We start from the raw sequence: 26,939 nt of genomic DNA, 5'->3' as shown, positions 1-26,939 counted from the left end.
AATGGAATGTTAGAAATCAATAGCAAAAGGACATAAGTAAATTTACAAACATATGAAAATTAAACATTGTACTCTTAAATAAGCAATGAGTCAAGGAATAAATCCAAATGAAAATTAGAAAATGCTGTGGGATGAACAAAAATGAAAACACTCTGTAACAAATCTTAGGAGACACAGCTATAGCAGTGCTTAGAGGAAAACAGATAGCTGTCAAAATCTATATTATAAAAGAAGATAGAGTTCAAGTCATGAACGTAAATTTTTAAGAAATTGGAAAAAAAAGAGCAAACTAAACACAAATAAGCAGAAGAAAATAATAAAGATTGAAAATCAAAGCAAAAATGACAAGGCAGTGGTTCTTGGGGAAAAAAATCAATACAATTTATATACCATTACTCAGATAAATAATAGAAAAGTAAGGTCTCAATTACTATAATGAAAATAGAAACGAGATCATTATTATTGAACTTACAGGAATTAAAATTATTACAATAAAATACTATGGAAAATTTTAATGTCAATAACCTGGATGAAAGAGACAAAATTTTTAGAAAGATACAAACTACCAAAACTGACTCAAGAAGATATAAGCATCAGAATACATCCATAACCAGCAAAGAGCATGACTTAGTAATACAATAATTTCCCACAAAATATCCAAACTTATATAGGTTGACTGGTGAATCCTACAAAATTTTCAAAGCAGAATTAACATCAATTCTTTGCAAACTTTCTCAAGTAATAGAAGAGAAGGAAACACTTCACTTTTCATTTAATGAAGTCAATATTCCCTTCATACCAAACCCAAACAAAATCATCACAAAATAATAAAACAGCAAACCATTAATTTAATGAATATAGCTAGCCACCTCTACTGTCTATGAAATACTAGCAAATCAAATCAAACAACCTAAAAAATTGATTACATACCATGATCAAGTTATCCAAGGAATGCAAGATCAGCTGAACATAAGACAAGCATCACATGATCATCTCAATAGCCATAGAAAAAACATTTGACAAAAATCTAAAACATTTCAACTGATTTCATTTTCCTCAGCCTCAAGAGCATTGTCTAACATTTATTGTAGTATAGGTCTGTTGATAATACTTTTTTTTAGTTTTATTATGTTCAAGAATGTAATCAACTTAAAAATGTTAAAGAGAGTTTGTTTCTGAAGAATTCTAGATCGGTATTTATCTGCTTTTTACTTTAAAAATGTTTCTTTGCCATCTACTTGTTTAGATTGTTTCCATAGTATAGCTATTGCAGTTCTTATATTTTTTCACTGTATGTAATATATATTTTTATTTCTGAATGCTGTTTTATATTTTCTCATTTTAACTGCATTTAGCTGAATAATTCTGCAATGTAATTACAATGTGCTCTAGTGTAATTTTCTTCGTCTTCTTTTTTTGGAATTAATTAAGCTTCTTGGGACAGCCCATAGCTTTACCAAATTTGAAATCATTTGGCCAATACTTATCCTGTACCCTTGTTCTGCCCTCTTTCTCTCTTATTTGAGAACTCCCATCACTCCTGTATTTGTCTGCTTAACATTTTCCTAGATCCACTCATGCTTTTTTGTCTTTCCTCTCTCTGTCCCTGTATTTCAGTTTTACTATTTTCCATTGTTAGTCTTCTACCTCACTAATATTTTCACTTGCAATTTTTTAATCTCATGTTATGCTCATCCAGTAAATTTTTTTAAGATATATTTATTTTCATATTCCAAAATTTGATTTGGGTCACTCTATTTTTTCCATGTCTCTACCTAACATTTTCAGCATATGAAATATATTAATAGTAGTTTCAGTTACCCAGGTCAACTGCTGTCTAAAATATTAAATGGAAAAATCCAGAAAGAATGCATAAGTTTCAAATTGCGTACCATCCTGAGGAGTGTGATGAAATCTCATGATGTTCTGGTCTGGCCTGCCTGGGAAATGATTCATCCCTTTGTCCAGGATACCCATGCTGCCTATGCTACCTACCCATTAGCTGCTTAGTAGCCGTCTTGGTTATCATATTGACTGTCATGGTATCACAGTGCTTCTATTCAAGTAATGCTTATTGTACTTAATAATGTTCCCAAAGTGTGAGAGTATGAGATGGGAAATTTGGATACGCCAAAGGAAACATTTAAAGTGCTTCCTTGACGTGAAAAGGTGAAAGTTCTTAATAAGGAAAGAAAAAAAATGCATGTGTTAAGGTTACTAAGATCTATAGTAAGACTGAATATTCAATCTGTGAAACTGAGAAAAAGAAATTTGGGCTTGTCTTGCTGTCGTACTTCAAACTTTAAGAGTTACAGCACGGTGTGTCATAGTTGTTAATTAAGACAAAATTTGTAAGTGAAAGACATTAAAAGAAAATGTGTTCTGATTGTCAGTAATATATTTCCCTAGAGTGACTTAATTTAAATTAAATTAAGTTTGATTATAGCTATATGTGTATAAGAAAAGGCATATATGGAGGATTCAGTACTGTCTGCAGGTTACTGCATGTCAGATAATTCTGACATTTATGCCTCCTCTTTGTGAGTTTTCATTGTTTGCTAGATTATGAGTCTATTTTCATGTTTCTTCAAATGCTAGTTATGCTCTGATTAAAAGACTGACATTAGAAATTTTATCTTTTTGGATGATTGATATTTTGGTGTTCCTAATACCTGAACAACGTTATAGAATTCAGTTAAGTTACTTGGTAAACTCTGATTCTTTAGGACCTTGCTTTTAAGAATTTTTTTAAGGAGACACCTGAATACAATTTAGTCTCTGACTAATTTTTATTAATTATTGGGGAATATCTTTCTTTGTTTTCTACCCAACAGCTCTCTATGAATTTTGATACAAATAGTTGATATATTTCATTCTTTGTGCTGCATGAGTGTCAGATACAGTTTCCTCTAATTCTTTCAGGGAGATTTTACTTGGCTTCAGACCCTTTCCTCTTATTTATGGGCTTTTTAACATTTCACTGAATATTTAGGAAGACTCTGCACATTTCCTAAGTTTTTTCTATATGTAGCATTGTGCTGTCTGGAATTCTGTCATGTAAGGACTCTAGCCATTTTGATTTCTTGAATTATCAGTTTATTCTCCTCAATTTGGCAAATCCCTGGGCTTAACTTGAGTTCCACCTAACTTCTCTCTGGCCTAGAAATTCATTCAATGAAGTAATATGGGGTATTTGTTTCTAAGTTTTCAGATATCATCGACCTTTGTTACCTAATATCCAGTGTCTTGAAGCCATTGCTTAATATATTTTGCCTTATTTCTTGGTTGTTTGAAGGGGAAGAATAAATCCTGTCTTTTGTACTGCCTTAATTTACATTTAAAAATTATCTTTTTTTTCTCTATCCATACCAGATTTCATATGTTGCCTTTAATTTTCATCTCAAAATAGCTCATATTCTGTTTGTTACTGTTTAGGCTTTGAATATAATCCTTCTCTAGGATTATTATGTAAAAGCAGTCCAGTTTCTGTTTTATGTAATTATTGGAAATTTTATTGTAGGCAAAATTTATTACGCAAGTTTTTACTTGTTCTTAGGGTGCAAAATGGATGCTTATTTTCTACTTTTATGATAGTTTTCATTCAATTTCAAGTTGCATTTGTTACAGTTTTTGGTTATCTTTACTGTTATTTTGAATACAGCTAATTTGTAATTGACCTATTAGCATTTGTTAAAGCTCTTTATTTTGTATTTCTACCAATTTCTCCTTACATATACAATACTTTAAATTTATAATATTGTGGTCCCATGTTAATGAAGATTACAGTTATATCACTACTTATGGTCTAATATGGATTTATCTTTCGTATCCCTACTAGTTCTTATATTGCACATGCAATGTATTGAAGAAAGAACTTTAGAATCAATTTCTAATTTTCTTAATCAGCCATAGAGTTAATTATAAAGGATTTTTAGAAGTTTGTGGCCATGATTTTATATAACTCGTAATTTTATTTAAAGCAGTAATTGTCTGCTTAATCACACTGAGTAAGAGACTTCTACACAGTCCTACTAATTGATTAAAATGATATTTTTGAATAGCCATATGTCATATGGAGTTTTTCAGTTTACATTAAAGAAGTTGAATATACTTTTGGAATTTTGTTGTTATAAATAGAATCAGTAGAACTTGAAAACATTGCTTAGGATTTACTAAGATTCTAATAACTACAAGTAAAAAAATAGGTTCCTCACAATGTACTAATAATATGTAAAAGCTAAAGGAGTGGTTATTGAAAAAAAGGAAATTTACCTCAAAATAAGACTAGCAATGTTCTGTATGTTCAACCTGATATGTTCTCAGACAAATACCATAAGTAAAAATAATGGCAACATTCATCACACTGAAGTAACAGCTTAGAGAACTTAGAATTATGCTGCATTTTTAAAAAAGAACACTAGTATATTCTCATTTATCATGAAAATTATTTCTACCGAATGTTGAAAATGATGAAGACTGTATGCTTTGCAAGGAAAAATATTCATTGGTGCCATCTTTCCATATAATCTCAAGCAAACATTTCCTCCTCCACAGCATTTGATATATAATAAGAATTCCTTCCATTTTGACAAAAATCTGAAAACCATAAGATAAAGCTATAAAGTTATATCAGTAGGCACTGCCCATTACTTACTCAGAACTATAGCAGTGGCTGGTGTCCAGCAGAGTTATTCTGACCTATACCTTCAGAAGGGTCTTGGTAACCTTAACCAGTGTATTCCTATTAGCTTTCATCTTTCATCAGAACATACACACCATGTTTACATTTACTGAAGAAGCAATTGACTCTCAATGAGTATTCTTTGAGGAATTTCTTCCAAAATCTCAGTAAGGCCTCAAAAAACACTAACATCCTTAGTCAAAGCTCTTTTAAAGACCTCACTAAATGCATAGATATAGACCTCATGTGTCAAAATGATAATATTGCTGACTGAGGGAATTAAGAAGAGGTCCAAAAATGAATACGAGTGATTGCACCACAAAACATTATAAGTTGATTTATAGCAAATTGCTTTGACTTTTAAAGAAATGAATTTAACTTTCACTCAACATTTTCCCTTTTCATTAAAGAAAATCCTGTCACATTGTGTACTTGACAGTACTGGACAAAGACATGCTTTCACTTTTCTGATTTGGGAGTCAGGGGAAGGACATACAGAAAAAACATGAAACAAAGTACAGCTGAATTTGGAGAATGTGAAGGACATAACAACTGTTAGATATTTTTCTACAGAGTTTTAAAAACTCATCATTCAATAAAATGCCACAATTACTTATAAACATCAGCATTGTAGAATCATCATGCATCATATCAGCAGAGAAAATTTGGCTTTTTCTCTTCCATCTTATTTGAGGATTTTACAAAATATATTTATTTAAGTTTATTTGGAACTGTAACATCACATAGGGGAAAGGTAAAGAAAACTGTTGTTATACATCTATCCTTTCCTTCCTTATCACCTCCTCCTGAATTACTACTTTTTACAGGACATTTACTGCAGGCATCATTCCAGTATATTTCTGGGAAGCTATTAATGATAACAAGCCCAGGATAGTCAGGGAAATTAGCAGTTTCACCTTTTTTGTATTCCATTTCTTATAACTTGTCCTGTAAGTTCTGAAATTTCTATAGACTATACTTATAATTATTTTTACATATGGCTTAAAGCTAGATTACTGTTAAATGTTCCACTTGCTTATGTCAAGTACATGCAAAATAAGAGGCAAAATAATGAATCAATAAAATTGTGATTATTTTGAATAGTCATAATTGCTACAATTATCCCCCACAATATTAAAAAGAATCAGATTCCAAAAGTACAATTTGCTTTTATATCTAGCCAACTAGAATGTTGTTACCATTAAGAATATTGCTTACATCTGTTTCTTCTTTAAATATATTGTGCCATTATATAGATAACAGCTTACGTTAAGTAGGTGAACATAATTATTGTAAATATTTCTTTTTCATTCTACCATAATTGGAATATATTGGGTTGGAGTCAAATCACATTGCTCTGAAAACATTTTTGAGTCATTTTTAATCCCTTGACTGAAACAAAAGAAAAACCTTTCTGGCATTGTTTTAAATCATTTGACAGATACACAGCAGGACAAATCCTGCCACAATTAAGGATGAACGCATTGTAAAATGAGCTGTAACCAGCCATCTGTAGGTAATAAACATTACCTATTCTCTAGAATAATTAGCCCTTCAATTATCCATTAAAACTTGGACTTGAGTATCTTTTCTCCATAATATGCCTGCTACTTGTCACCAAATCATTCCAAAAATGCTATTTCTATAACCAAATATAAATGTGAAAAACAGAAATTAGACAAACAGGTGTCATTCCTTCTGCAAAAATATTACTCCTCTTGGAGAGTCCTTCTGAAAATTTTTCTATGCCTAAGAAGTCTTCTGCTAGATGATTTTGAAATTAAAAGAGGATGATAGCCTGTTGTAAATATTGAAAGCAGTGTTTCTTTGGTTTGAAAAGAAAGCCTTAGATGGTAGAGTCATTAGCATTGCTATTTTCCTAATGACGCTTTTGCAGTCATTCTGAAATAATTATTTTGATAGACAAGTACTCTGCCTCATATGTACCCTGCTCTTAATTTATATTCCAAGCATTGACAAAAGTAAAGGTCTGTTAATCTCATTCTGACTTCAAATTCCTGGTATTTTCATGAGCTAAGGGAAACTGTAACATATGGTACACTTTGTTACACTCTTAGGTGATTTCATCTGATCTTCGTACTACTTCTCAGTAATCTCTTGCCATTACCTTGTGATACTGAATACTGTGGTAGGCATGGCACTGAACTCAATACTGTGGAATGAGCGAATGCTAATCTTGAAAGGCCTGTTATTTGTGCCAGAGGAAATATATTCCAACGTCATGGCTTTGAAACATACTTTCTTATATTATCTTAGTATATGGTAATAGAGGCAAATGCAGAAGATAAACTGATAATATTTAATTAAAAATAATGACATTTATATTTTTTATTTCATATCATTTTATATTTTACAACAGAAGTTAATATTATATGAAGTAAAGGAAAAGATTCATTTCCTTTCTATTTGCTCAAAAACTAAGAATATTATCAACTGTGATTGACATTTATATTCTTAATTAGGCATTTGATATTCAATAGACTTTCTTTCCATTCCACAATCCATAAAATAAGTGGAATAAAACCTGAACTTCATTCATAAAACTCCTTGCTCTAAGGTTTGTTGGTGCATTTAATAGTAGATTAGTTTCTTTCTTAATAAATTATACATTCAAAAATTTCCTTGAGCATTTATTGTATGTCAGGCAATATGTTATATACTGTAAATATAATGCTGAACAAGGCAGACCCAGTTGCTACCACCATGGAGCTAATGCACAGAGGCGAATGGAGGCATAAATACTTGCAATTATGGCAAGCATTATCTGAATGAAAGTGCTGCATATTGATATTTAAAAGGAAGTAAAAAATTTAAATACAATAATCTTTTATCATAGAAAGTTCAACAACTTTGTATCTAAACCAAGAGACTGTAATGATTATTAAGACCAAGAATAGAGTTTATTAAAATAATATGTATCAAAGGAAATTATATGAACACTACAATATCATCTTAACCTAATTATATCTGCAACAAACCTATCTTCAAGCAAGTTCACATTTTGAAATACTGGAGTTTAGGACTCCAACATATGAATTTTGAAGTGGCATAATACAACCTATAACACTTATTATATTTGCAAATATCATTAAACTATGGCACTATTAATATCTAATGTTCGCAAGAGTATAAAGAAAGAGTCACTCTCATAGATACTGATGGAATTTTATGTTAGCAAATTATACTTATGGAAGGATTTTTGGTTGAACGTATCAAATATTTAAAATGTGCTCAACTTTTGCTTCCACTTCTAGAAATGTATTTTTTATAAACACAAAGGTGAACAGATTATTACACAAATGTAAGCACTGCAGCAAGATATTAAAAGAACAAAAGCCCAAACAGACAAATGGGATCTAATTAAAAAGCTCCTGCACAGCAAAATAAATTATCATTAGATTGAAAAAGCAACCAGCAGAATAGGAAAAAAAAAATGCAATCTATCCATCTGACAAAGGGCTAATATCCAGGATCTACAAAGTACTTAAACAAATTTACAAGAAAAAAAAAAACATTAAAAAGTGGGTGAAGAATATGAACAGGCACTTCTCCAAAGAAGATATTTATGCAGCCAACAAACATATTAAAAAACTCATCAACATTGGTCATTAGAGAAATGCAAATCAAAACCATATTGAGATACCACATCATGCCAGTTAGAATGGCAATCATTAAAAAAGTCAGGAGACAACAGATGCTGGAGAGGATGTGGACAAATAGGAAGACTGTTACACTGTTGGTGGGAGTGTACATTAGTTCAACCATTGTGCAAGACAGTGTGGTGATTCCTCAAGGATCTAGAAATAGAAATACCATTTGACCCAGCAATTCCATTACTGGCTATATACCCAAAGGATTATAAATCATTCTATTATAAAGACACTTGCACATATATGTTTATCGTGGCACTGTTCACAATGGCAAATACTTGGAAGCAACCCAAACGCCCATCAATGATAAACTGGATAAGGAAAATGTGGCACATATACACCATGGAATACTATGCAGCCAAAAAAAGGAAGGGTTCATGTTCTTTGCTGGAAACCATCATTCTCAGCAAACTGACACAATAACAGAAAACCAAACACTACATGTTCTCACTCAAAATGTTCTGAAACAAGAACAGAAAACCAAACACCACATGTTCTCACTCATAAATGGGTGCTGAGCAATGAAAACAGGGAGGGGAACATTGCACACTGGGACCTGTCGGGGTATGGGGGGCTAGGAGAGGGACAGCAGTGTGTGGAGGGAATTGGGGAGGGACAGCATTAGGAGAAACACCTAACGTAGATGAGGGCATGAAGGATGCAGCAAACCACCTTGACACATGTATTCCTATGTAACAAACCTGCACATTCTGCATGTGTACCCCAGAATTTAAAGTATAATAAAAAAAGAACAGAACTATCTCTTTTTGAATTCATTTCTAAGTCATATTTTGTAAGCCATTATAAATAATATTAAAATGTTTAATTTCTACATTTTTACTATTAAAAAGAGAAGTGCAGTTGGTCCTTCTATGTTGACCTTTTATCCTGAAACCTTGCTAAACTTATTTAATACTGCTTGAATACTTTTTTTTTACATGTCTTAGGACTTCCTACAGAGGAAATAAATCTGAATGAAGAAAGTTTTGTTCCTTGCTTCCAATAAGTATGTATTTTATTTTAAAAAGAATTTTTTTTTACTGCGTTTGTCTAAAACTTCCAGTAACATACTGAGCAAAATATGTCAAAGCAAACATGTTTTTTTTTTTCTGTCTCCAATCCTAAAAAGAAACATTTCATTTTTCATCATTAGGTATGATGTTAACTAGTTTCTTGGTGGGTTTTTTTTTTTTTTTGTAGATGTTCTGAAAAAAATTCCCACAAATTTTTAATTTGCCAAGAGTTTTTAAAATAAATGGGTATTAAATTTGGTTAAATGTCTTTTCTAAGTTATTGAGTTCATCACTTTTTTTTCTTTTAAAAAATTTTAATATAGTGAAAGACATAGATTGATTTTAAAATGCTAAACCAATCTCATACTACTGAAGCAAACCATGCTTGATCATGATGTAACACTGTCATGTGTCACTAAGTTCAGTTTATTAAGGATTTCTACATCTATATTCAGAAATGATATTGATTTGGACTTTTGTATTCTTGTAATATTATTTCCTGATTTCATATCAAGATGATGCTGGTCTCATAGGATAATTTATAAAATGTCTAGGGTAGAATTGAGAGCAAATCTTTCTGAAATGCTGAACAGAATTTACATATGCATTTACCTAGAACTACTGTTTTTATGTGGAAAGGTTTCAACCTGCAAACCAAGTTTCCTTGTTTATATATTTTCATTCGTATAAATTTGGAACTTTATGTCTTTCAAGGACTTTGTCCAATTTATCTGAGTTGTTACAAATATTGGCATAAAGTTTATCATATGTCTATTTACTACATGTTACAGTCTAGTGATGCACTCTCACATTTTCACATTTATAATTCATGTCTTCCCTATTATTTTCTAAAGCCCAGATAAATCTGTTTTAAATCAATCGTCTCCAAGAGCAAGACTGAAATATTTTTTAAATCACCTTCTTGTTTTCTACTTCATTGAATTATATTCTTATCTATATTACTTCTTTCATTCTGTTTAATTTTTATATAATCTATTATTCCTTTTCTAGCTTAAGGTGGAAACATGGGACATTAATTTATTTTATCTATTCCTAATATTTGTGTTTAATGTTATAAACTTTCTTCTAAGCACTGGTTTAGCTGTATTTCAAAGTGTGCTGTATTAGGTTTTTTTGTGTGTGTTTTCTTTCAGCTCAAAATATTTCTAATTTTCTTTATGATTTCGTCTTTAAACTAGAAGTTATTTAGAAGTTTGTTGTAAAATTTTGAGACATTATAAAAAATTTATGTTTTTCTAATCATTGATTTCTAATTCGTTTTAGCTGGAATACATGCATTGTATCACAATCCTTTTAAAGGTACTTATTTATGGTACTGCAGTGCATTGAACAGTATCTCCCCAAAATGCTTATCCATTCAGAACCTCATAATATGACCTCATTTAGAAATGGAGTCTTTGCAGATGTAATTAGTTAAAGATCTTGATATGAAATAATACTGAATGCAAGATGGGCCCTAAATCCAATGATGTGTTTTTATAAGAAGGAGTATGGTCCTGCTTACACCTTGGTTTGGACATCTGGCCTGCAGAACTGTAAGAAGGTACATTTTTTTAAGCTACCTGTTTTATCATAATTTGTGATAACATCTCTAGTAAACCAATACAGATTTTGGTATTAGGGAGTTCACTGCTACTAAAACTAATATCTAAAAGCTTGGATGCATATATTTTTCAAATATACAATTTCACCAAATTGTACATTTAAGTGTATTTTATTGTATTAAAAGCATACCTAAATAATGCTGACCAAAAAGTTTTATAACAGATATCCACTTCTGGAAATATAAAATAAACATACTTTTCCTAACTTGTTTCATTAAATGGCAGTGACAACACTTACTGAAATATATGGGAAGACTTTGAAGTATATAGCAAAAACAGCACATGACACAGGGATTTCAGGATCCAAGAAACAAAAGAGTTTTCAATTCCCTGATTTGTTCCCCTTTTCTTTTCTTCCCTTTCTTTTATATTTTCTTTTCTTTTCTTCTCTCTCTTTCTTTATTTTATAAATGGGAAAGTGTAAAATAACATAAAGGGAAGTAAGCTATCTGAACTTCACTTGAAGTGATAAAATTACTGATATTAATACATTGTGGCAATTTACATTTATTTAATGTATAATAATACTTAGACAACCACTATAAAACCCACTGTTAAACAAAGAGGAATACTCACAACATCAAATACAAATGGAATCCTAAAAAAATATTCAACTAACCCACAGAGGATAAGAAAAAGATACATAAATAACGAAAAATAAAAATAACAAACTAAACAAAAAATAAAATGAAAGATTTAAGCCCTGACATACCAATATTTATAGAAGTGGTCTCAGTATACCAATTAAAAGACAGAAATTGACAGAGAGGATAAAAAACATGAGGTAACTAGATGCCATTTATGAGAAACACAGTTAAAATCAAATGATACAGGCAGGTTGAAAGTAATATTATATAAAAGTATGTATCATGAAAACATAAAATAATAGGAATGACTATGTTTATATCAGACAAAATAGGTCGCAGGAATGAAAAACAGGCAAAAAGCAAAGCTTTTCCTTAACTCCACACCTTATAAAAAATTAACTCAAATGGGTCATACTTAAGTTTATAATATAAACTTATATAGCTGTTAGACAAAAACAGAAAGAAAAATCATTGGAGCCTGGGGCTAAGCAAAGAGGTCTTAGATTTGAACTAAAAGCATAATTCATGAAAATTTTTAAAAGTAGATTGTACATCATAAAAATTAAAGGCATTGATGTGCAAAAGATCCTTTTAAAATGGTACTGTTACCTGAATGTTTGTGTTCCCCACAAATTCATATATTGAAATTTAATTCCCAGTGTGACAATATTAAGAGGTGAGGCCTTTAGGAGCTGATAAAGTCATGAGGGTTTTGCCATCATTATTAGGATTAACGCCTTTATAAAAGAGGCTTGAAAAAGCTTGATTGCCCATCCCACCATGTGAGAACCCAGCAAGAAGACACCACTGATGAAGCAGAAAGTAAGACCTCACCAGACACCAAATCTCCTGGCACCCTGATCTTCAACTTCCCAGCATAAAGAACAGTACAAAAGAAATTTCTGTTGTTTACAGATAATTCAGACTAAGGTATTTTGTAATAGTAGCTTGAACAGACTAAGACAGATGACAAAAAGACAAGCCAAGGAATGGAAGAAAATATTTGAGGCCATATACCTGACAAAGGACTTTTATCTACAATATATAAAATAGTCTCAAAATTCATCAGTAAAATAATAAGCAATCTAAAATGATTTATATGGCATGTTGATATATTTAAGTGAATTTATAGAAGGTAATAAGCACATGAAAGGGTTATCAATATCAGTAGCTGTTAAGAAAATATAAATTAAAACTACAATGTGGTATCACTACACATTTCTCTGAATAGATAAAATAAAAAATTTGTGACATTACCAAATGCTAAAGAGGATGCAGACAAACTAGGTTACTTATACACTGCGGGTAGGAATGTAAAATGATACAACTACTCGGGAAGAGTACAACTTCTCTGGAAGAGTATTTGCATATATTTCAAAATAAACAGTGTGCTTACCATGATAATCCAACAATTGCGCTGCTGGGACTTTATTTCAGAGAAATAAAAAAGTATGTTCATATAAAAATCTGTATACTTTTTCCCAATAAATTTATAATAGGACAAAATTGAAAATAGCCTACAAGTTCATAGATATTTAAATGGATGAGCAAATTGTGATACATCCATACCATGGAAAGCTATTCAGCAATAAAAATGAACAAATTATTTACATATACAAAACTTGAATGGATTTCAGGGAATTATGCTAAATCAGAAAAGCCAGCCTCAAAGGTCACATGGTGTATGTTTCTGTTTATGTAACATTCTTGAAATGACAAAATAATGGATGTGAAAAACAGATTAGTGATTTTATAAAGGAGCAGCATGAGGGAAGTCTTCACGGCAATGGGATAGTTCTACATCTGAGCTGTGGTGTTGGTTACACAGCTATAAACGTGATAAAATGGCACATAACTTTTCACAAATATTGCACCAGTGTCAATATTCTGGTTTTGATATTGTGCGATTATTATGTATACTATAATCATTGGCGGAAACTGGGTGAAGAGCAGAAGGCATATCTCGGTCCTGTTTTTGCAGTGAATCTATAATTATTTCAAAATAAAATGTCTTTTAAAAAGGACTAGAATAAGCAAATAAAACACCTGATTCTAAGAACAAAATTCCTATATCATATTTTAAAAAGTGTTGATTGATTAGTGGCAAGGAAGTCAGTGGTAAGCTAATTTTTACAAATTTCATAAGGAGAAGTAGCTTCTTTGATAAATAACAGAAAGCAATATGTAGATATGTAAATACTTTATCATTATTATACAGTTTATTATATTATGTATCAGGAAAATATATTTTTAAACAGATTTTTAAATTAAAAAAAATAAATTATAAGTAGAAATGACCACCACCCAATTTTTTTCAGAAAAACAAATTTTTTCAGCTTAACATACCACTTTTCAACTTTCATAAGTCATGAAGTCAAAATGTTTTTAATAATACATTGTCTCTTTCTCTTAATTGGCAGAGTATATGAGAAGGTGGGGTTTTGTAATCCTCTGTTTAATACTTCAAGTTATTTCAACCTATTGTACCTTCTCCTCCCTCCCTCCATCCCTGTAATATCTAGGGACCTTCTGAATTCTAGACATCTTTTCTACTTAGCAGGTTAGATACCATTTGGACAGATTATTCTTAGTTGTTAAGTATCCAACCAAAGGTCTGAGGGTGAAAGAGGCACAGTTTTAGGCTCCAGTATGACATAATCTCTGGTGCCTAATGGTTCTTTACTAGTGCGGAGAAGTAAAAAGCTACAGGAGGGCCAGAGTAGACCCTCTAAAGCAAGGGACCCAGGGCAGAGGTTCCTATATTCTTGGTCTAAGGGTGGTATTATTGGCAAGTTTTTAGTAATGTATATGATATGAGGATAAGGTTAAGGGAGTAGCCAGGTGTTGAATTTGTCCAACTAAGCAGAGAGCATGCAATTCCTTGAAAAAGGAGATTAGGGGTGGCTAGGGGATGACTTCAATTGGGCTATGTTGATTTTGAAGCTTTTGGAACATCTCTGAGGGTATAGTAGATAAAATTTATTTAGTGCTTTAGTGCCAAACACTATTCTGAGCATCGTTACATATAGTAGCTAATTTGATCCTTACAACTGTGGGTATGAATATATCAGCTCCATTTTATATAGGCAGGGACTAAGGCATGGACTATTTATGTAACTTGCTTATACTCCCACAGCTCTTAAGTGGTAGAAATATGTTTTGAACTCATGCATTCTGGTTCTAGAATCTACAGAATTAACCCCAGATTTGCATGCCAACAAAACTAAGTATTAAGTTGTAGAGGTCCTATTTCTAGAGATAATTCACATTTGAGATTATGGTTGGAGGAGTTTTAAAAGGAGGCAGCTTGAGGCTACTGAAATATGTGTAAAATCAAGAGATTTACCTTAATTGAAGGCTACAAATATGCTACAAGTAGAAGGGGTGGACAAAAATATTAAATGTTATAAAGTTTAAACAAACAATATCAGACATACATATATTTATCATGTTAATCTTCTAGTAACTCCATGCTATCAGTAGTGCATTTTTTCCCTTTTTATGTTGAGCAATCTAAATTAAAGAGAGGTCAACAAAATCTCTTGAGTTTGCATAGATCATAAGAGTTGGAATCAGGATTGAAATGCAAGCGATCTGATTCCTAAGCCTGTGTACATGTCTACTATACTCTACTAACTTTGTCATGTATACATCACAATTAGCAATGTGTAAGTCCTTAGTAACTAGTGAGAAGAAGTGAAGAAGCAGAGATACTAGCCATGGTCAAATGTTGATTCAATATATTTGCAAAGGAAGTAATGGAAAGAGGTTGTTGACCTGAGGCAGATTCCTTCTTCTTTAATTTTTTTTGTTTTGATTCTTACAATTGAAAAAAAAGGAGATAAACTGCTTAAAAGAAGAAATCAATAAAGAAAGCATGAGACAAAGGTAGTAGTAGTCTTTTGAGTAAGCATCCTTGTCAAGCTTCTGATGAAAGCATCATCCTTCATTAGTGAAAAGGAGTATTTTCACTTGGCACTGTAGAAAACAAGAAAGAAAGGTATAGATAAAGGTAAAATATTCAGAAAGCTGAATAGCTTCAGAAAAATAAGGAAGCAGTCAGAGCTATTGCTAGCAAAGGAGGAGATGATGTTCTAGGCTTAAGAAGAGGCAAGCGGGTTTTAACTAGCTGCTGCATCTAGCAGAATAGAGTGGTGACTGCAGAGACATGGCAGCCAATGGAGAAGTATGAGGAGCCCAGCTGTAGTTTGAGTATAAAATTATAGTTAAGTTGCTATACTCAATTATAGTATTGTTATACTCAATTACAGTCATATTATATATATATACATATATATATACATATATATATATATATACATATATATATGTGTATATATATGAGAAGGTGGGGTTTTGTAATCTTCTGTTCAATAAAGTAACTGTAATTGAGTATAACAATCATTTTGAGGATTCAAAATTTCATATTCAAAAATCAATATGAGGAACACCTTGTTAAAATTCAGAAAATTTCCCTCATATCTACATTAACCAGTGACTTCTTTTTGCAAGGCTAAAAGGAAAATATTCAGAACAGATGAAGGTACATTGGTGAGAGAAGTTTATTCAAGAAATCACCTTTTATTTTCTACTAAAGATAGTATTACATAATAATTTGAATGATCAACACTGGAGTTTAAGTCTTCCAATAGTGGGGAAACTATTCATAAATTATTTTGAATACTTGAGCTGAAATTGGAAATGCTGTATCACTTTGCCCCACTTTCTTGTTTTAGCATGGTTAGAAAAAATAATTAAGTTAATCTGTAGTCAAGCTAAAAGGACTTGCTCTTGTCTTTGTTTTCTTTGGCTCAAACAACAAAGCTGTACAGCTATATGACACTCCCACTTCTGCCCACTACCAACTCCCAGAACTAGATGAGTACAGATTAACCATGTTACTTTACTGTTGAGTTTTGCAACTTGGTTATGTGTTAAGTAAGAACAACAATATATAAAACTACATGAGCAGATATTTGAAAGAAAGACTTGGAGGAGGTGAAGAGGGAAAGGAAAGGGAGACAGAGGGAAAAATGAAAGGGAGGGGTTTGCGTTTGTGTGTGTGTGTGTGTGTGTGTGAGAGAGAGAGAGAGAGAGAGAGAGAGAGAGAGAGAGAGAGAGAGAATAGGCCTCCAAGAAATACATTAATATTTCAGCATTGTTCATCTGTAGGTAGTAATAAAACAATGCTTTATATATGTGTACTTTTCATATATTTTATTTCATGATCAGAAAAATACGAAAGTTCTTATTTTTAAAACTTAGGGGAGGCTGGGCACAGTGGCTCACACCTGTAATCCCAGCACTTTGGGAGGCCAAGGTGGGTGGATCACGACGTCAGGAGTTCAAGACCAGCCCGGGCAACATGGTGAAACCCCATCCCTAAAAAATACAAAAGTTAGCCAGTCATGGTGGCATGTGCCTATAATCCCACCTACTCAAGAGGCTGAGGTAGGAGAATTGCTTGAATTCAGGAGGCAGAAGTTGAGTGAGCCAAGATTGGACCACTGCACTCCAGCCTAGGTGACAGAGCGAGACTGTCTCAAAAGAAAATAAGAAAAAAAATTTAGGGTAAATAATGTTTTTCCTCATTTTTGCTCTATTATCATTTGAGCCAAAAGTAAAAATTAAAATAAATTCAGTTTTCAACATTGTATAGATATATTTGATAAATAAGAAGTGTATATATGTAAGGTACATAGCTTGATATTTTCATATATGTACATATTGTAAAATGATCACTACAATCAAGCTAATTAAAATATCCAATATCTCACATAGTACGATTTTTCTTCCTCCCTTCCTTCTTTCTTCCTTCTTTTCTTTCTTTTTAAAGAAGAACACAAGATTTTCCCTCTTAGCAAATTTTAAGTATACAACGCAGTACTGCTAACTGTGGTCAACATGGTGTATATTATCTCCAGAATTTACTCATCTTGCCTAAATGAAACTTGCCACAGTGAATATACATGTGCATGTGTCTTTATAATAGAATGATTTATAATGCTTTGGATATATACCCAGTAATGGGATTGCTGGGTGAAATGGAATTTCTATTTCTAGGTCCTTGAGGGATTGCCACACTGTCTTCCACAATGGGTGAACTAACATGCACTCCCACCAACAGTGTAAAAGTGTTCCTATTTCTCTACATCCTCTCCAGCATCTGTTGTCTCCAGCTATTTTAATGATTGCCATTCTAACTGGAGTGAGATGATACCTCAGTGTGGATTTGATTTGCATTTCTCTAATGACCAGTGATGATGTGCATTTTTTCATATGTTTGTTGGCTTCATATATGTCTTCTTTTGAAAAGTGTCTATTCATGTCCTTTGCCCACTTCTGAAGGGGTTTGTTTGTTTGTTTCTTGTAAATCGGTTTTATGTTCTCACTCATAGGCAGGTGTTGAACAATGAGAACTCATGGACACAGGGAGGGAAGCATTACACACTGGGGTCTGTTGTGGGGGGTTGGGGAGGGACAGCAGGGGATAGGGAGGTTGGGGAGGGATAACATGGGAAGAAATGCCAGATATATGTGACTGGGGGATGGAGGCAGCAAACCTCATTGCCATATATGTACCTATGCAACAATCCTGCATGTTCTGCACATGTACCCCAGAACCTAAGGTGCAATTATACATATATATATATATATATATATATATAAAATTATGTTTTTGTTCTCATTTTCCTAGCAAGTGAACAACAGAGAATTAGAACTCAGAATGTAAAGCCATATTGTAGTAAGAGTTTATCTTCTAAGTCCTAGCTAAGGAAAACAAAAACAAAGCCAAACAAACATGCTCCAGCACTTTGGGACGACAAGGCAGGTGGATCCCAGGAGTTAGAGACCAACCTGGGCATGTGGGGAAACCCTGTCTCTACTAAATAAAAATACAAAAATTAGCCAGACATGGTGCACACGTCTGTAGTCCCAGTTACCTGGGAAGTTGAGGAAGGAAAATCACGTGAACCCAGGAGATGGAGGTTGTAGTGGGCAGAGAACATGCCACTGCACTTCAGCTTGGGCAACAGTGAGACCCTGTCTCAAAAACAAGACAAAACCAAAAAACAAAAAAACTTCTGTCTGCTCAATTCCATACAGTGTATTCAAATAATAGGATATTACATAGAGCTTGTGAAATAATCATACTAGGAAATGTGTTAGACTGCTAGGTTATGTCTTATGTCCAATAGGTTCATACTGAAGTGTTTACAGACTATACATTTATTAAAAATATACTAACAGGCTGGGCATGGTGGCTTATGCCTATAATCCTGCCATTTTGGGAGACCGAGGCAGGCGGATTGCCTGAGATCAGGAGTTTGAGACTAGCCTGGGCAACACGGTAAAACCCTGTATCTACTAAAATACAAAAAATTAGCTGGGCATGGGGGTGCCTGACTTTAGTCCCAGCTACTTGGGAGGCTGAGGCAGGAGAATCACTTGAACCTGGGAGGCAAAGTTGTGGTGAGTCATGATTGCACCACTGCACAATCGCATGGGCGACAGAGTGAGACTCCATCTCCAAATAAATAAATAAATAAAATAAAAACACACTAACATTTTTATTTTTCCCATATCATTCATAAATGAAACTATTTCATCCATGAATTTGCTGCCAAGAAAATTGCCAATATATGTCCTTGAATAATCAATATTTTGGAAAATACTGTTATGTAATAATTTCATCCTCAATACTACACTGATATAAATAAATAAATAATAACATAAATAAGTGCTGCCTCATTTTAGGATCTATTCTGAACACCCAATCTAGGTTAAACCCCTCACAATCTAGGCTGCATATTATTTTATTATCTATATATTTTTCAGTTTATTTGTTGAACATTTCAGTGAAAGTTATTTAAACTATGCCTAGAACTTAATGTTTTCAGTTATTTGTAATTTTTAGAAAAGTTTCTTATTTACTTTTCCCACCAATTTTTATGATCTAAAGAAAAATTTTTATGTTATCTCGCTCTGTGTGTGTGTGTGTGTGTGTGTGTGTGTTAGAGTACCTAAATATTTCCATACCAATGTGTAGACTCAAGAAACTAGTTCTAAAAAATCAATGTGTTATTGCTGACAGTAGAAAGTAACACCATATAAAAGGATACTAATCACTATCTCTAGTTCACACAAGTCTCTTATACTGCAGCACAGCCCTCAAATGTCATTAGATACTATAATTCACATAACTTTTACTTCTAATTTATACAATATGTTTTGTTTACATTGATGTTGTAGGGGAATCGCATAATTTATAAATATGCATTCATTTAATAATTTGCTTCTTAACAAATATTGAGCTCTTATAAGATATAGGCTTTGTTTAGGTTTTCATGATATAATAGCAAAAAAAAAAAATGAACAAGTGTCCAACTCTCAAGAACTTAAAAACTGTGGGAAAACCAAATAGAAAATGTTTTACATTACAAATAATTTAAAATATTAACTATCCTCTAGACACAGTTTAAATAACTTTACCTGAAATGCTCAAAAAATAAATTTTGATAAGTAATAAAAATATATAGGCTATTAAAATCATAATAAGCAGTCTAGGTTATGAGGGGATTCCTTTAGATTGGGTGTTCAAAATGAACCCTAAAATGAGCCAGCATTTATTGAAGGAAAGGTGAAAAAGCCATGCTAAAAGAAGTAAAAATATTCTAGACAACTTTATCATCACAGGCACATAACTTGATAAACAAAAGAGATTAGGATTTTCAAGGACAAAGGGGCAGAGGCTTAAGAAAGCATGGGAAATATTTTAGCACGTGCTTGGTATGTGCAAGACGTAATATTACATTATTTACATAGGTTATGTTGTTTAAACCTTATATACACAGTATGTGGTTAGAAAAAAAAAAAAAAAGGTGAGTATTTCAAAGGCTACATCACTTGCTAAAAGCCATCAAGCTTGTTTAAGTGATTCATCCAGGATTCCAAACCAGCAGTCTAATCATCACAATGATCATATCATCACAGTGACTGCCATCATTTTATTACTATTAACTGCAGGATTTCTATCTAAATGTTTTTGACAATCCCTGTTTTAGAACTCTCTTGAATCACTCCAATGAAGATTCTTCTAATATTTCTATGTTTTAAAAATTTCAGAAACAAATTGTTGAGATTAATTAGTAAGGACCTGGGAGGACTTGGCTTTGACAACTAACATTAAATAAGACAAAAAAGAAAAAATTAGCAAATTCTATAAACTCTCTCAAGGAAAATCTTTTTTTTTTTTTTTGATTTGTGGGTAATTACATATCTGTTCATCAGTGAAGAGTCAGAACCTACAAAGTATATTCTGGAGTTTTCAAACTAATTATTTTTCTTCTTTTACTTTTTTAGCAAGAATTTTAGTTGGCTTGAATAATAAGTTTTCCAAACCTTTATGTATGACTGAAGCAAGCTTGTCTAAATCTTTCAGAATTTGAACATGTTGGTTTCATGTAGAAATAAATAAACAATTGTCATGTAGCTATTTCTTTTAGGTAGAAACCAAAGAACTCTGACGGGAGATTTTCTGTTTTGAAGAATTACTACAATTTTCTTTTTAATTTCTATTTCGATTTAGAGAGAAAAGACCTTTGAAAAAATTCTAAAAAGCTTCACATAAGCTTCAGAGTTTGAGAAAGTTTACCTCACTGAATTAAACATTAGATCCTTTTGATGTGGGAGTGTTTCTTCCTCAATCTTCGAAAGAGCCTTGCTTAAATATTTAAGCCACAGTATACAGTGTCAAGTTTAAAAAGAAAAGCTTTTAAATCAGACTTGAAAATAATAAATTCAAACTTCAGTTAGCACTTGGATGGATTTAGGAAGTGTCATAGGGACTCATGCAGGTGATGGTCAGGTAGAATTAGAAGTAATAATATGTTTTCCTTCATACATGGGCTTTGCAATTAGCATGAAGCAAATGCAGACCATTTTTCTCCTAGGAGTCTTCACAGTTTCTGCCATTGGTCATACAAAGCATATGGAAATAGAAATATAAATTTTAATGTAGCATATATATTTCCACAGAATGCAGGGGTATGATAGAGGAACCTCTCTTACTATCTATTCTTAAGTAATTAAGCAACATGACTATCATGGTGTTCAGTACATTCACATTTCAGCCTGATCTCCCTCCTAAATTGGTCATCTCACATATTAACTGGGAAGAGCAGTTCCAGTTTATCTCAAATTCTTGAAATAAATTAGTTATCATCTTAAAATATTTCAATTGCACATTCTATTTTCCTATGAATATAACAAACTAGAGAATTTAAAGACATTTTTAATATTCTTTTCTTTCAAATATACATCGTCATCATTTCTAGATATTATTCTTTATACAAAAGTGTTGATTCATTCACTCTGACCCATTCTCATCATAATCAAGAGTCCTACCACATCACAACAATTTTATTGGAATATCCTATTAGCTAGGCTGAGATTATTTTACTCTTTTCTAAATGACTCTAAAAGTATTATTAGATTATTTTAGCAGTTACTTTTAAAATCACTTTGTAAAATAGCGTAGTCTAAGCTTTCATTCCATATTCATGAAAGCCTTTTCTAACTATTGTAACAAATACTAAAACTGTATCTCTTACAAACTAATATTTAAGGTATTCATTCATTCAATAGACATTTGTTTACACCTTCTTCCTATAGTATGGTGTACCCTCAAACTATTTATTTATGTGTCCTTCACAAAGAATGTTTATGTCAATCCTTTCCCTGTGGAGTTTAACCAGGGTGCCACAGCAAAGTACAACTTCAGTGCTTAGCACAGGGCTATACGCATATTAGATACCCCAAAAATATTTGTTGAGATAATGAATGAATGCATAGGGAAATAATAGTGAAATAATTTGAAAAAGGTAACAACAGAAAGCTGTGGGTACAAAGGTGGCATGAAAAACTGGACTATTAATTTTCCTAGGTATTTGAGAAGGGCTTCACTGCTTGATATTAAAACTAAGTCTCAAAGAGTAACAGATGCTAAGGACATTAGGCAATGGATATATGTAAAATTCCAAATTGTGAAGTAACCTCAAGGTTCGAGAACCAGCAAGTATTCTGCAATTTGGTGGGCTTTAGGGACTGCAACAGTCAAGTAGTGGTAGGTGGGGATTTAGTCGCCAGAGCTCAATATGGCTGTAGCTTTTCAAGAAAGAATAAAAACTAGAGATTTCCTTTTTAAAAAGAAAATTCAGGCAGCAGGGGTTGGGTTGGCGGGGCTACTTTGGAGTGACAATAAATTATGGGCAGAGGAAACCAGTAAAACATATATGCATGTATCCAGTCAAGACCTAATGAGATGAGATGGTGGTATTAGTAGAAAGGATGAAGCAGAATTAACAGGTTTATAAGTTAGAAAAAAGAGGGAAGGAGCATTTGGCAACGGAACTTAAGGGAAGGGGTTAAATATAGGAAGAACTATAATTTTCTGCCTTGCATAACTCAGCAAAGATTCATGCTCTTATAAATAAGTGGATAGAACATGTAAAATGTATTTAAACATTTACCACGGGATTTGTTGTTCCAAATTGGATTATAAACCTAATGAAAGTTTAAATCAAATATTATACATGTTTTATTTGGATTAAAACTGACATTAACACAAAGCTTGAAACTTTCTGTAATTTTACATTCTGGTATATACTAAGTGGCCAACTCAAAGAGTATATTATATATTAATTATAAGTATTTAAGAGACGAGGCTTAAGAATAATATGAACATAGATTCAAATTCCAGCCTCATTACTCATTAGATGTGACCTGAATGACATGCTTACATCCTGATTTCTTCATATATGATTGCTGATAACAATAGTAACTACTTGTTATAATATTTGGGTGGATTAAATGAGAAAACAGACATAAAATTATAGTAGCCACTCAAAATATTATTCAATTTAAGTATTAATGGGTAATCATATTTCTATTAGCATGATATTAATCTTTTATCAATAATAATATTGTATAATAAAATATATTTACATATTTGAGCACTCAAGTTATATTAAAAAATAACTACAGTTGTTTATTTTTAATAATATACATACATTTTCTGCTTCATAGTACAAATTCAAGCACTTTTAGAAACTAAAATGTTAATATTTTCACCAAAATTATAGTTTGCTAAACATTCTCTTGAAAAGACATATTGACTCATAAAATTGCTATCTAAAAGGATTGTTTAAATTAATATAAATGCTTGCATAATGCTTTCAATATAGAAAAGGTTAGGAAGGTTCACTACAGATCATTACATTTGCATCACAATTTTAAAGAAAATTTGAGGCAAGAGAGACCTGAGTTAGCTCAAAAAGCCTTTTCTAAACGTTGAAAAAAAGAGTTAAGTTTGAGGGCCTGGATACAAGAAACCTGTTTTAATAAGATGCTTCAGAAGTTCACCATGAGCCTCTCTATGAGTGTAGAGGAAAAAGTTACATGGTAGAAGTTTCAATACTTTGACAATCAATGTAGGAGTGTCAAGGAAGACATGAAATATCAATAATTTTGGTGCTTTCAAGCTTACCTTCAAAGCAGATTAAAACACATTACAAGGAAAAAGATGAAAATTAACACTGAATAACACAATACTTAAACACAGAATCATTGGTGTGAGAGAATTTTAAAAATTCTTGAATTTTTAAAACTTAAATTCTTGCCCTGGAAATAAAATACTATGATTACTTTTAATCTGGAAAAGATACGGGGTAAAGGGAGGTACCGAAGAGATAGCAAATAACCATAGTAAAAGTAATCTCAGTAAAAGTTAAATTCAATATTATATTATATATAACATATATATGGATGAAGATAATGAATTAAGGCAGAACATTTAAAAGTATTAACTAGTTCAGGTGTATGTTGTTTTAACTGTCACAGATTTTAAAGTGATTGAGAAGCAGTGATAAGTATTGCAAACTACTAAACAGAAGCTATTTGCTAAATTCATCTTTCTTAGTAACTTTTTAGTAATATCTTTGAAACGGATGATAACGAGATTAATTTACTTTTTTGTTTCCTCCTCATATTATTATAATGTTTTATGAATTGTTGACACAGCTGTAGAACACAGATTATTATGAAAGAAAAATATTTAAATACCTATGAATGCAAGTAATAACTATTAGTATGAAAAATAAAACATAAATCAGTTTCAGAAAGCAACTTACAAAGACATGGAGAGGGGGTCATCTGCTTTCCTTGTTCACTGTTGCAGACACTGTTCTCACTGGGGGTAGTTGCATGCACTGGGAGAAAGTCATTCCAGACCTTCTGGGGCACTTCTATGACAACTGAAAGTGAGCCTGTGCAGCTAGTTCTTGCATGAAGGGTGGGGCTCAATTCCTGCTTCCTACACAGAGCATCCCAGCAACAGAGGCAAACAAGCCACAGAGTAGTCAGTTCTGGACTCACGGAAAAGGCTCTGCCCTGAGCCATTTGGATGAAAGCCTCTAGAGGGGTATATTTGTAGTCTATAGCCACCCTGTGGCTTGGAGCCAAAGGACAAAGTCTGTATAGACTGAAAGTCCTGAGCCCTGTGACAGGAATGTGAAAAGGAAGTGGATCGCATTCATCTTCCCACAATGAGGAGGTGTTGCACTCACCAAGTCCAGTCCAGAATATCTTAGAGCACCCCAACAAATTCTCCCACCACCACTGGTCCCATGAGAGCAAGAGCTTCTACCCATCATTGCCTACCTGAGGGCAAGTAAGCTCTTACTAATAATTGCCACCTACTGAACTGAACCTTGAACTGCACAACTAAATAAAAAACATGCTTCCAGAGGGGCATAGTGCTAGTGCAGTGGATAAGCAACCTAATACCTGCACATGCTCAGCCCTGAAGGAGATAGTTATTGTTTAATGCATCCAATATATTGTGAAAACAAGTAGTATCAATGAAAATACCAAACAAAAAAACAACCACAACCAAGGAACCCATACAAATACTTGGCCTTCTAAAACAACCTAGAAATAAAGGTAAACATTCGTACCAAACATACACTACAGTCATACCCTCATGGAAAATGAGAATTTAAAAGTATAAAAGTCCCATTCAAACAATAGGCAGATTCAAAAATAAGAAGCAATAGCTCCTTCAGATGAAATGGAATCAGTGCAAGAACTCCAGCAGTACAAAAAACAGAGTATATTGACTCCTCCTAAGGATTACACTAGCTCTCTAGCAATGGCTCTTAATCAAAATGAGAAGTCTGAAATGACAAATCAATCAAATTATGGAATGCAAGGAAACTCATTGAGATGCAAGAGAAAGTTGAAAGCCACTACACACAAAAACATAAAAACAATTTAGGATATGAAAGATGGATTAGCTATATTTAAAAAATAGAGCTGGAATTGACAAATTCACTAAGTGATTTTCAAAATATAGTTCGAAGCTTTAACAATAGACTAGACCAAGCAGAAGAAAGAATTTTAGAGAGTGAAGAGTGGTCTTTTGAATAAGGCGAGTCAGAATAAAATAAATAAAAAAGAATTTTAAAAAATAAATATTGACTTCAAAAAATATGGGATTATGTAAAGTGACCAAACCGTTGACTTACAGGCATTACTGAAAGAGAATAAGAAAAAATAAGCAATGTGGAAAACAAATTTGGAAGAATAATCTAGGAAAATATCCCTAATCTTGCTAGAGAGGTGGATATCCAGATTCAAAAAATTGAGAGAACATTTGTGAGATGCTATATAAGATAATCATCACCAAAGCATATGGTCATTAGACTATCCAAAGTCAATGTTAAAAAAAAATTTTAAGGGCAACTAGAGAAAAGAAATAAGTTACTTAAAAGAAAATGCTATCAGATTAATAGTAAACTTTGCAACAGAAACCTTAAAAGCCAGATAAAATTGGGATCCTATTTTTATCCTGCTTTTTCTTAAAGGAAAAAACAAAAGCCAGCCAAGAATTTTACATATGGCCAAACTCAGCTTCCTAAATAAAGAAAAAATAAAGTCTCTCTCAGACAAAGAAGACATTTTGCAGCCAACACGCATATGAAAGAATGCTCTCCATCACTGGTCATTAGAGAAATGCATACCAAAGCCACATTGAGATACCATTTCATGCCAATTAGAATGGCAATCATTAAAAAATCTGGAGATGACAGATGCTGGAGAGGATATAGAGAAATAGGAATGCTTTTACACTGTTGGTGAGAGTGTAAATTAGTTCAACCATTGTGGAAGACAGTGTGGCAATTCCTCAAGGATTTAGAAATAGAAATACCATTTGACCCAGCAATCCCATTACTGGGTATATACCCAAAGGATTATAAATCATTCTATTATAAAGACACATGCACATGTATGTTCACTGTTGC

At 32.5% G+C, this 26,939-nt stretch overlaps 1 long non-coding RNA gene across 1 annotated transcript; it reads right to left on the bottom strand.

Annotated features, from left to right (window-relative positions):
* Positions 1 to 8,230: 8,230 nt before the first annotated feature.
* Positions 8,231 to 26,732, bottom strand: LOC116531130. The gene is made up of 3 exons (XR_004260286.1): positions 26,585 to 26,732; positions 21,233 to 21,236; positions 8,231 to 8,250 (listed from the first exon to the last, which is right to left on the bottom strand). It is a non-coding gene; the product is annotated as an uncharacterized LOC116531130 (long non-coding RNA).
* Positions 26,733 to 26,939: the final 207 nt, after the last annotated feature.

Source organism: Sapajus apella, unplaced genomic scaffold, assembly GCF_009761245.1.
Source record: "Sapajus apella isolate SASKATOON/1434 unplaced genomic scaffold, GSC_monkey_1.0 scaffold3, whole genome shotgun sequence".
In the NCBI taxonomy this organism is placed as follows: Eukaryota; Metazoa; Chordata; class Mammalia; order Primates; family Cebidae; genus Sapajus; species Sapajus apella.
This window is presented reverse-complemented; position numbering and strand designations above follow the sequence as displayed.